Genomic DNA, 13,556 nt, shown 5'->3' with positions numbered 1-13,556 from the left:
ATTAGAAATATGTATGTCTCTGTTTCGTTCATCTTTTGATGTGTATGTCCTCACTGTAACATTTGTGACATGTCCTTGTAAATAAAACATTCATTTTTCCTAATGAGGTTTGTCATTAATTAACACCGGTTCATTAGAATGTTTGCGTTTACATAAGTTTCAGTTTTCTCTTCCGTTTTTGTCTCTTAAATCAACTTCGTGTTCAAAACTAAAGAAAACACATCAAGAAGGACAACAACAGCAGCAATAATAATAATAATAATAATAATAATAATAATAATAATAATAAAAATAATAGCAGCAACAGCAGCAGACCACCACTTAAAGGATACGGAAAGTGCTAGAATGCGAGGATGCTTAACGGTAATAATATTCCATGGGAAACCAGCGACTGTTATGAACGAGATAGCATTACAAGTACTGGTACATGAAGTAAGTTACAATAATAATTGAATAGAGGCCGAAACTACCGAAAATATGGAGAGACGTCCTACTACTCGGAGTCCATGGAATACCGTGATTTTTATATCTACTATTATATGAAAGGACTCTGTGTGGGTGTGAATTCCTTCTTCATAGGTTCCAAAACGACTGAGCCAATTTTTTACAAATTTCACACAAAGCTAATTTATATGTCTGGCAGTGTTCTAAGATATGTTTTATACAGAAATTCATCCGATAAGTATCGAAAATCGAGAAAATCCGATCTTAAAAATAGACTTTTCGCTCTTCTAGATAAAGATTAAAAAAATTTACAGGGGAATATTTAACGTTAAACCGACCAAAAGTAATAATAAAATCTCAGCAAATCATTTATTCTTAAAAAAAATTGATACATTATAATTTGAAGATAAACCTCAGTGGTAGAGCATTCGACTACATATCGAATGGACCCCTGTTTAAACCTGAGTGTACCTCACCATTTTATTTTAATTTTTCTTATTAATGAGTTCAATTTACGATACAAGCAGAGGTACCATTAAAAATTGCAGCATATCATTTCTTAGTTTGCATATTTTAAAACCAAGCATTAATCAGAAGTGACTTTTGCAGAGCATTCATCGTCAAACCCAAATATCAGCTGACGTGATATTGTAAACAAACACACATGGAATTTGATGAACGACATTATTATTATTATCATCATTATTTATTTAATTATTTATTGTGAAATAGTCCACCAGGTAAATTATTCCTCATAATATATAATAATCAATAGAGGACTGATTTTGTAATAATACATACGCAATCTGCATAAATTCAAATATCATGTTTAAGTGTATTGTACGACCGAACAACGCCATAATTCGTAATGACTGGTGTGAGAACTCCAATCGATAATAATAGTAATAAAAAGAAAGTAAAAAAAAGACAATAGGAATACTATTAGTTGGTGCAAAATAATATAGTTTTTTATCAGACATATGTACTTGAAAAACGGCATTATTTTTTCACCAACTTAATATTAGAAGAAGAAGAAGAAGAAGAAGAAGAAGAAGAAGACGAAGAAGAAGAAGAAGAAGAAGAAGATTATTTTAGTCTTGAAGATGGAAAATAAATGATACAACATGCTGGTAGATTTACTAAGATAATTATTTACACAAGTACTCAATATTATGTTACAGAAGGACTACATCGATACCTCGACGTAGTTTCGTACGCATAGTGTTTGGAAGAGTTCATATATTCACAAAATGACCTTAAAAAAATAGAATCCCACATTTTACCCTTGCTCAATATCGAGTCAATCCTTTTTTCCGATTAGGGTTGATTTCGATGAAGTCTGCAATCTTGCGATTTCTTTTTGGTCTTCCTTGTTCAGAAACTGTTTGTGGGATTAGTATCTAAAACGTGTCGAACACGTCATCGATAAATTCGTCGCCTGAAATATTATACTCTTGATATATTCAGAATATCGTATCCTCGTTTGGTTCATTTATCTTTAATGCATAAATTTTCGTCTTTTGTAGCATATAAAACACGTTTTCAATGCATTTATATAATAGTTCTTTGTGTAAGTATGACTTATTGTTTTTGAACATCCGAAGAAAATCCCTATTTTCTCCAACTTTAAAGTGCACTTTCGTGACCTTTATTTTTCACTTTTTCGTTTTGTATAGATTGATAATAGTATGTCAAACGCCATTTTAATCTTCTTTGCTAACAGTGCTTCTGTTGGTGTCAGAATAAAAAAAAATTGTTATTCGGGGCCATCGTATATATATATCTGCAAAATTACTTAAATGGCCTTCTCTTCTTAAGTGTACCCTCGCTTTCTTAAGTACTCTTTTAATGCATCTATGAACCGCTCTTCCTGTCCAATGCTTTGTCCATGGTACGACGCGATTATATATGATCTACTACAAACGTTTGACGGAATAGTTTAAATTCACTAGACGGCAATTCCATATTTTGACACAATACAAACGACGACAAAACGGTCGAATAATACATGTAAATAAGTAAACGTTATTCCGTAGTTGTTTTCTGACATGTTTAAATTTCTAGATATTTTTAGAAACTGCGTCTCACTAAGAAGTAATATAAATTAACCAGAGTGGACAGCGAAATTTATGTGGATCCTAGATCACGGTAACTCAGTCTTCGGACAGATTCTGAAAAGTAAAGAAGGTGGCTTAGTAAATAAGCTCTGTGTTGATTTCAGGTTATCTGAGTTATTAAATAACTTCAAATGTCTCATAATTGCATGAGGTTTGGTTTCGAACACAGGCTCGTACATTAAAATTAGAGTGAAAAGAAAAAACGGAAAAATGCTACATCTAACGCTCCAACAATTACCCGAATATTTCCAACAGTTTATAAGCATAATAATAGTGTATGTCAAGGTTAGAAGGTTATTCAACAGCTAATCTGAAATAACCGCAACAAGTATTACGTGATTCGGCAATAAAATTCATTAATAAAAAGAAGTAGTATGCCCCCTAAACTGTAATATATATTACGACAACAGAAGTACATTCAAGCGTTAGAGAATCACTACTAAGAGCCCAAGGAAAGTGGGCGATCGCTGATAGTAGAGTGGAAAATAGTACGGCAGGTCAGCACATAAACAAACCTAGACGACCCGTGTAGACTATGTTTCGAATCAGAAATTAGCTACTCTTAACTTTAAAGAACTCCTATATTTATCAAACTGCAAAAATGAAATGGTAAATATATGTATGCACAAAATAAACTTTACCATAGGCTTACGACACTGATAAATAATAATAATAATAATAATAATAATAATAATAATAATAATAAAAACAACGATAAAAAATGTATATATATGATTTTAATAATAAGTAATAAATAAACAAATACATAAACAAATACACTAGTATGAGACAAAATGTAAGTGAAAAACACTCAGATTAAACTGAGGTCCTCTCCTAACACAAACTAAAGAGAAAATCGACCTCTGCAAAAGGACAGAGACAAGTGAATTAGAGGTCAAATTACTCTTGCCTGATTAATGCGCGCCCATTGGCTACGAAAATGGGTGTGTAAATAACAAGGAATCTGATTGGCTGATGAGCAAACCCAGGACCACGTGTATATACAACACTCGTAGCAACATCGATTCCATGCAATAGCCTCACGAGCAGTAAAAGTTCTGTGCACTTAATTGCCATATATATTTTCTAAACTTACTACCTAGTTTAACTTACGTATCGAGCACTGTCAACGTAAATACTGAAAATAGATGCATAAAATTGTATGTAAATACATAAATACTTATATATAAATAAATACACACACAGACACAGACACACACACACACAGACACACACACACACACACACACACATATATATATATATATATAAGATAGGTAGATTATAGCACAAATGTTCTTGTAAAAGTTAAAGTGCAAACTAGAATTCATTCAATATAATGTTTTACAATCGCAACAAATCCAGAGAACAATTTATATAAATTTTATTGCATATAATTGGTTAGACCTATGAATGAAGATCTCCTCAAAACCATTAACTTTTCATAACTAAAGTAAAGGTAAACCGAAACAGTTATATGCAAATAAAATCTTATTAAATAATATATGTAAATTTGTTTTCTGAATTTACTGTACTTATATGACATTATATACATATATATATGTGTGTGTCTGTCTGTTTGTGCGTTTGTGTGTGTGCTTGTGTGTATGTGAATGTATGTCTGCCAGCGAGAGACAGTTGTAGATGTATCTTTAGTTTCTTCTACGATAAATATCACTGCATCAATAGTTTATATTATGAAGTGCATTTTTTTTCATTGTTTTATCATTGCTTAAATCGGCTTAAATTCAGCAACGGTGTGAATAAGATGAAAACCTTTTCCAGTGAAACATAACATTGCGCATATAAAATCAATCAAATGTGCCGATTTCGTGCGATTTTATCTTTGATTTACACGGTTAATTTATTGATAGCGATTATTTGATTGATTACCTATATCTCACTTTTCTCACTCTCACTCTCTTTCTACACACACACAAACACACACACACACACACACACACACATATATATATATATATATATATATATATATATATATATATATATATATATAATTATACATAGAGAGAAAGTGATATATATGCATATATATATTTTTTTTTTTTTTTTAATTACATTTTCACCCCAAACCCCCAAACAAGGCACATTGCCACTTTGGTGTAGGGGGCTACTATCAGGTGTAACATCTACTGGGGTACTATGTGAGGATTTGGGCAGCAAGATGTCTGTTCACATTACACTTGAACTTCTGTATGTCAGTACAGTTGGGGAAGCAGGGACCTGGAATGGAATTCCAAAGTCTAGTATTTGGGGGGCAGAAACTACTGGAGTAGAAAGATCTTTTACATCTAGGGATCTCTACTGCGTGGGGTGAAATTTAGATGCCTGTTGGGTTTGTCGAGGGTGTTTACGTCATGGGGGCACAAGTGCTTGTAGTTCGTCAGAGCATTCTCCATTAAAATACTTGTAGAACAGGCAAAGGGATGCAACATTTCGTCGATGGGACAGGGGCTGAAGTTTAGATGACAGTTCAGGGCCTATCAGATTGGCGGCTCTCTTTTGAACCTTGTCGAGGAACGAGAGACTAGTAGCAGATGTACCAGCCCAAATATGACAACAATACTCCATACATGGGCGAATGGTGGCCTTATAGAGGTACAGGATACTTTCGGGTGTCAGTAATTTTCTAGCACGGTAGAGAGAGCCTACCTTCTTTGCAACGGCCCTGGCAATGCTTTTAATGTAATTGTTCCAACTCATGTTTCCTGTGAACGTTAGGCCAAGGAGTTTGAAAGATGTACGCTCAGATAAAGTGTCGTTGGCCATTGCTATTGGTGGTAGAGAAGGTTACTTGTAATTATTGAAGGAAACTAGTTTAGTCTTGGAGGCATTGAACGTGACCATCCATGTTTGTCCCCATTCCACTACAGATTGGAGGTCATCCTCTAGTGTTTCTGCCATTTCTTCAGATATGTGTTCATTTGTTTTCCTGTCGTGCCTGTTATAGAGTGTGATGTCATCAGCATATATACCCATCTCAGAGGCAATTTTGTCGGGGAGGTCATTAATGAATATTAGGAACAACAGAGGTCCAAGGATAGACCTTTGGGGCACTCCCGCCTTTATATCATATTGTTTAGATGTACGACCATTGAGGACAACCTGGATTTTTCTCTTATCTTATGCGCTATTTATTAGTTCAGTGGATGATTTTTTATAATTAGAGATCTCCCCTGCAATGTACCGGTAGGAAGCTTCGCACTCCTCTCCGCAGTGACTTAGTCCACAATACTTTGTAGTTGATTTCATAAAATTATCTGTAAATAAAGCCTTCACTTTATTTAGTTTGAAATGCAAAAGTCAAGTATCATGGTTCATTTGTGTTTTAAAAAGAGACACTCATTTCGAACGCGCCCCTGTCTTATAAAAGACTTAACTGTTTATGAAATCATTTTTACATAATCACTTTAATTAAAGTTAAACTTATAAACATCATGTGTCATGGTTCAATTGTGCTCTGAAAAGTAACATTCATTCCGAACACGCGCAGTCTTATAAAAGAATCTATGGTTGATTTTATAGGCTAGACCTTTCTGCTTGTGCGTGAAAAAAACTTCTTAAATGCACTCGTGATGTTAGGTCGTATAAAAGCGTTAAATTTTATCAAAACCGGATTTCCTTCTTTTATCGGATTTTTTTTTTTCGATTATCGATATTCAATGTTCTCAGATGCATGAAGTAACTTCATGTGAAATTTCATCAACTCGGACCAGCTGTTTCCGAGTCCATAGGGAACGAACTCACACACACAGACAGTTTCTTTTATATAAGAGATAGATAGAGTGATAGATAGATAGATAAATAGATAGATAATATATTAAATAACAAAAAACATTGGCTGAATGGATAGCATAATACTCTATAAAGTTGGTTGTGCGAGTACAAATTCTACGTTTTATATTAATTAAACTCACGCAATTACCGTTGTATCGTACACCATCAGTTAATAGAATAAATATACTATGAGTATGAGTTTAGAAAATAAATTTTATTACAATTGAAAAATGCGAGCATGAAAAGTTATATGGTTAAGTTTGAACATGGAAAAGTAAAGGACTAGTTGTTAAAAACTGGAAAGGAAAAGGACAGGATATTATAGTAAAAAATATAATAAATTTATAACTTAAAATATTGCAGCGTTAAGAATTGATTATATAATGTTGTAAATTGAATTTTTAAAAATCTTATGTTGTAATCAATGATCCTGTAAAATCACTCGTTCTCTGTTTAATTTCAGTCTTATTTTTGACCCCATAAACATAGCATACACATATGTAATAACAATGTATGGCACTCTTCTACTTTTAATACCCCTCCAATAAGCTCTCTTTCGTACTTTCATTCTCTCTATTTCTCTTGTTACTTCTCTTTTCGAGACAGCAGTGAATTAGTAGCAACAGTAGTCGCTGAAGCGACGTGGTTGCCATGGAAACCGGTCATAAAAAACGTCGCTCGCCTCCTTACATTTTTTACGATTTTGAACACCAGTAAATTCATCAAAAAGTTTTTACTGAACGAAAATTGAAAATATTTTTTCACAATAAAGCTGAGAAATTGATTCATAAACTGTAATAATTGTTTTAAATATGGTCGAAACATGAATGAACGGTGAAGCTTTAAAGCAGTTCTAAACGACTAAAATTGCCACTTAACCATATATTAAAACACTACCGTGTTTGAATGATATTTTTTTTATTCACGTTTTGACATAACAGACAAATTAGAAATACAAATGAACACTATAGTTCTTTGGAACGTGGTACATTGTTGTAGTGAGAGATGTTATAAATTTACATCTTTTTTCTCTCCAGCTATGCGTGAAATAATGACGTATGTTCTATATATAAATACCTTCATGGAAACTACGTATTACGTTATGCCATTAAATAACCTAAAAGTGTTTTTGCATGCTGGAAAACACACTAAAGAAATTAAAACTATACATAAATCAATAAATATGCAATCTATTCACGAAAAACATTTATATGTTTACGTTTGTTGCATTCAGATGGTAATCATCATTTAAACAAATTTTAAGTAGATGTATGATCCTATTTATTTCCGATGCTCAAAAGTCATATAAAATGTGGCAATATAAATTCCGAGAGGCAGACGTGAATTGTGGAATAAATGTTTGTTAATTTCTTATATATATATATATATATATATATATATATATATATATATATATATATATATATATATATACTAATGAGCACCACTGACCATGACTAGAAGGCACTCGAGGACAAGAGTCCATGAGATTGTCGGTTAGATGATGAATAATACAGGATTGGAAACAATGCGTGGCAAAATTTTATTGCGTATAATAAAAGATCGACAGACATTTTACTTAAAAACGATGATGTCGAAGTTCGATGGAAAGCAGTTACGCGGTATTGTATTCGACAAATGTAAAGTACTTTTTCGGGGTTTCATTTGGTTTTGAACATTCAGAAGAAGAAAAGATCTTTAAAATCGTTGTAACTAGTTGAGTTCTTGCCATGTATGCCCTATGGGCGGGGTCACACATTCGTCGATTATAACCTTAAAGCAGAGGAGTAAAACCCCACCAGAAACGAGACTACCTATATGAGGTTAGTGTCGACCCGTGATATATTAAGAAGGGATTCTGATTCCTGAGCCATTCTTACATTTCGGCCTTTAAGTCAACTACACGGGAGATTTGAGAGGCTCGATCCGTACAACTGACCGGTCAATTCATGCCTTGCATTTATAAGTTCATCTCAAAACTATAATCCAATCTGATTCTCAAAAATAAAAAAACTCGCTTCTACTTTTTCTCCCCCATCTCAAAAATAGTTAGAAGAAGACGTTGGTTCTTGGTTAATCGTGTTCAAAACAAAAACGATTCCTACTAACGAAGAGTAATGTTTCTTAGAAAAATATCTTCTAAAAGCGGTGTTTTTTAAGATCAATATTTTGAAGGAGCAATGTATCTCTAAGAATAATGTTTCTAATCTCACTGTAAATTTTCCTTTAAAAGTAATGGTTATAAGGCCAATAATTTCTAGACGTGACATATTCTGAGAGTAGTGTTTTGCACTTTATATAAATGTTAATTTCAACTATATTTCGCATTAATGAAGTCAGAGATGGCTTCGTGGCTGGGTTCGAATCTGCCGACCTGCGATAATCGTGACACTCTGCACTGATGATCTCATAAAAGATGGAACACTAGTGTATGTAGGTATTAAAATTATTAGTAGTAATTATATATATATATATATATATATATAAAGAGAGAGAGAGGGAGAGAGAGAGGAGAGAGATGTGTATGTGTATGTGTGTGTGTATATGTGTGTGTGGGGGGGGAGGTTCTCCATTTGCAACTGAATTCTGCCTTCACCCGGTGAATAAGTGCTACAAGGTATTACGCACCCTCGACTTAGCTGTAAATTATCTCTTTGTGTCTATATTCAGCTTTGGTCTCGATTAAAGCGGAACCAACGATCGTCTGAAGAGGGCTATCATCAAACAGAGAGTGTGTATGTGCGTGCGTGGGTGTGCCCCTTATATATTTCCATGCACTAGAAACGTGCTATCAACAAAAACTCCAAAAACTAAATCTACCAAAAAATTACATTCGTTTGAAAACAGCATTTTTTTTGTAACTAATTAAGTTAATGTTTTCTGACACATTTACATTTTTTAAACAACTTGGATACTCAGGCTAATGACATCACACACGTAGAACATGTTCAGAATAAACCAGATGAGTTCAGAAATAATGGTAAAATCGAACTCCAGTGGACATTATATGGATTTATCGATTAAAGCATTTCTGATAATGCGATCTGCATTATTATATTATATACTCAGGCTATATTATCGATACTGTTCGTGTGGAGATTTATTGTCGGTCAGAAAAAATTTCAAGTATTGTCATGTGTAAAATTAATTATTATTATTAGTAGTAGGAGGAGGAGGAGGAGAAGAAGGAGGAGGAGGAGGAAAATATTTCTATGGCAATTAAGTTACACAGAGGCGGTCATGTTTCATATCTGTATGAGGACCAGGTTTAGTTATCAAGCTATATAAAAGCCTGACAAGCCTTTATGATAATGGAACGCGGAAAATTCTGTGTTGATTAGTTATAAAATATATATGGCAATTAAGCTACACAGAATTTCTTGTATTTTATCCTCGTAAGTACTCGTCAGGTCTCACAAATTTTTATAATATGACGTTATAACAGAGCTCGACTATCGTATTTAGGTCTGTTGAAGTATATACTGAAAATCAATATATAAAATATCACAATAATTTTCTCCATATGACATTGTGTGTAGATACATGAAATAATACACGCGCGTGCGCAGACACACACATGTATATATATATATATATATATATATATATATATATATATATATGTGTGTGTGTATATATATGAAATATATATATATATATATATAATTTGTGGTTGCCATTTTCCAAACTTAAGGTAACCAGTCAAATATAACGAAGTTATAACAAGAGTGCTCAATACGGTATAGAGCAAGTTACACTTTCAATTTTTCTTTACATTACTGCTTATATAAGACAAATTGAAAGAATATATATATATATATATATATATATACCTATCAATCTATTTGTTTATCCATATTTCTTTTCTCCATATATATATATATATATATATATATATATATATAGTTATAATAGGTCCCACTTTGTCAACTAAGCTCCAACCCCTGTCCCCTCGCCACAATGTTGCATCTCTTTGCATGTTTTACAAATATTTAATAATTTAATGATTTTAAATTTAAATAATACTAATATAATAACGGATTTAAATGTCTAAACTTTTTCTCATATCTTTCCATCAGATATTTTTTCTTTTTTATGAAACGAGGAAAATCCATGTAAAATATTAATTTCATTTCTTCATGTCTTAATATATTTCAGTTATTTAGTGAACCGTATAACTAATTATCCCGAGTGACTCCAATATAACTGGCTGTAAAAAATATTCACTGACGTCCTTGGTTTTCTTGAAAAATGTAACCTTTATTAAATCTTATTTGAATATTTTAACTTTGTACATATCCATTTTTAATACCACTGAAACAAGCAAAAATATATGCGTGTATGTATTAATGGAGATCAGGACAAAATTGTTACAAATTAAAACAGAGAGAAACTAAAATAGTTCGTTTTTACTGAACACTTTTTAGCCTCCGTTTATGTCTGTTTCTGATATAGATCATATTAAAATATTACGGTTTTTTATTTTCCTTCATAATTGAGCAATCTGCTGGGGTTCACTTCCACTAACAGTACACACGCAAGCATATACATGCATGCATATATGTATGTATGTATGTATGTATGTATGTATGTATGTATATACATGCATGCATATATGTATGTATGCATATACATGCATGCATATACATGCATGCATGTATGTATGTATTATGTATGCATATACATGCATGCATATATGTATGTATGTATGTATGTATGTATGTATGTATGTATTTAAATATATATATATATTGTTACGAGCCGGGAGATTGGTCAAGAGTAGTTCGCTATGCAGAATCTACGACTCACCAGATTGTCTGTTGCTGCTCATATTGTGACGGACATTGTCTTGGTCAAGATCAGTTCTTCTGGCAATGTGTCTTAGTGGGGCACACGGTTACCTGACGTTGTTCGGGGACGTAAAAAGTGTAACATGTTCTGAGTAAAACTACGTCTTCTTTATCTTTTATCTTCTATACGCCCTTTCCTGTTCGCTCAGTTTATTCGTCTCTTTTTGTATACACACACTCAATTCATAAGGGAATTAACTTTTTGACTAAAAAAAATAAGAGTTATTTGCCTTTAGTTAATACATGATCTTAATGGAAAACTCACCCCCCTCCTACGCTAGTTTAGGATCAAAGAATGAATATTTTTTTCTTAAATTTTATATACTTTCTCCGGGACAACGCCGATCAAGCAACCATAAGAAACAAAGTAGAAGTTAAAACCTCTGTAACATCTCTATATAAAAACTTATATCTCTTTTCTTCCCTGCCCATTAATCTCGCTTGTTTTGATGTATTGAAAAAATAATTTGAGAAATTCATCTGAGCTTTTTAGTTTGAAAATTTATGTAAGATTTACCAACAATAATACTTCATTTATCTTTTCGATGTTCTCAATTAAACTGTAAACGCAATAACAATAAGTTAAGAAGCAATCGACACTTTCCCATTCGTTATGATAACTGAACTGATGCATTAATGGCCAGAAAATGTAACTTCCCTGTTGCAGATATTGACGATGTGAGACTCTCAGAAAGCACCCCCTGTCATGGACGTGTATCAGAAGCAGATATGAATCATGAAATTTCTCCATGCGGAAAAAATTGAACCGATCAACATTCATCGATGCCTGTGTTATGTTTGCGAAGTCGATACAGTTGACATCGGCACAGTTAGAAGATAGTTTTGTTGATTTCAAAGTAGCGACAGAAATGTGACAAAGTGCCTATTATATACACGAGTACATCGTTTGGTAAAAGTGCATTGAGAATGGTGGTAAGTATATACAAAAATAAGTAAACGGTCGTCCGTTTTAGTAGTATCAATTTCGTCTTCGTAGCTCCAAGTTTTCTTTTAATTAAAAATTAAGGTGCACTCTATAATAAGAGTAATTACATAATGGAACTAAGAATAATTCTTTGATATATGCAGATTATACGAACAGCATATCATTACATGGACATCTGGGCACCTGTTGCTTAGATAAAACGTAGAAGCAGATTGTTCTCCCTCCTCTTAGTTTTTATTGTTATTCTGCTCTAATGAATGTTGATGAATATCACTGGTGTGAATTATTTCAAATCTCCAAAATTAATAAAATATGTTAATAATGAAATTAATTTTCTTTTAATACGAATAAAGATGGTGCTTTTTAAAATATCGTTAATTGGGTGTTTAAATTTTTATAGAATATTTTTTATTTAATATAGGTTTTATTAAGTATATGTTTTTCTTAAAATAAATATTTAAAGATATTAAGCTACTTTCGAATCAGACGAGCCCTTTTCAAGCGATCTTTTGTTTGTTTATCATTTTTGGGGGGGGATGTAAAAATCTCTTTTAGTGGTAGTCTTTCGAGATGTTAACTGGACAGATTTAAAGTCTTCAAGTGCAAGCAAATACAGATTTTTCTTTAAAGATATTAAGCATTTTATATAAATAATATTATTATGTATTAAAACGCTTCGTTTCTTACAATTATAGCTCTTTTCAAAAAAATGAAAATAAATACAAGATCTAATTTTTCTCGTTCGTGAGAAAAGAAAAAGGCAGCAACAGCTTAATGTAAAGTTGGGTAGCAAAACTATAATCAAAGTTATGTGATAGAAAACAGATATCTAGTTATACACATGTGATGTATGCACATATAAGCAATGTGAAAGCATTACACAAGCCAATTATTGGCCAGGTATCATTTTTTGCACTTACATTCACGGAATTAAAAAATAAACTTGCATATCAGATTTCACAAAGTTTTGTAGATTTTAGTCACGACAAAAAATGAACACATTGTAATGCTGCTTCAATGCTGTTGTTGCTGAATATTTACCCATTCAATTAAAGCCTTTGTTGCTATGGTGACTAACGAAAGAGATGAACGTTTATTTATGCTGCCGCTACCAATATTCCTCCACTGTCACTGTGGACAAAAAGCATCCCATATTATCAGAGTGTTAGCATTATAAAGATACCGTGATTGTAATATTTATTTATTATGTAATGTTAGCTGCTGGAACTGTTGGGTAGCAGGGGACTCATATTGGGGCCATATAATACGCGAATGACGATGATGATGAGAGGGGGGACATTTATACAGTTGAGATGTTTCTTCGTAACACATTTAAGAGAGGACTAGAGATACATATTCTTGGAAGGGTTACACAATGTTCATTATAAATAATGATAATAA

Source organism: Euprymna scolopes, chromosome 8 (assembly GCF_053919585.1).
Source record: "Euprymna scolopes isolate OS-2025 chromosome 8, ASM5391958v1, whole genome shotgun sequence".
In the NCBI taxonomy this organism is placed as follows: domain Eukaryota; kingdom Metazoa; phylum Mollusca; class Cephalopoda; order Sepiida; family Sepiolidae; genus Euprymna; species Euprymna scolopes.
Note: the sequence above shows the minus strand (reverse complement) of the source record.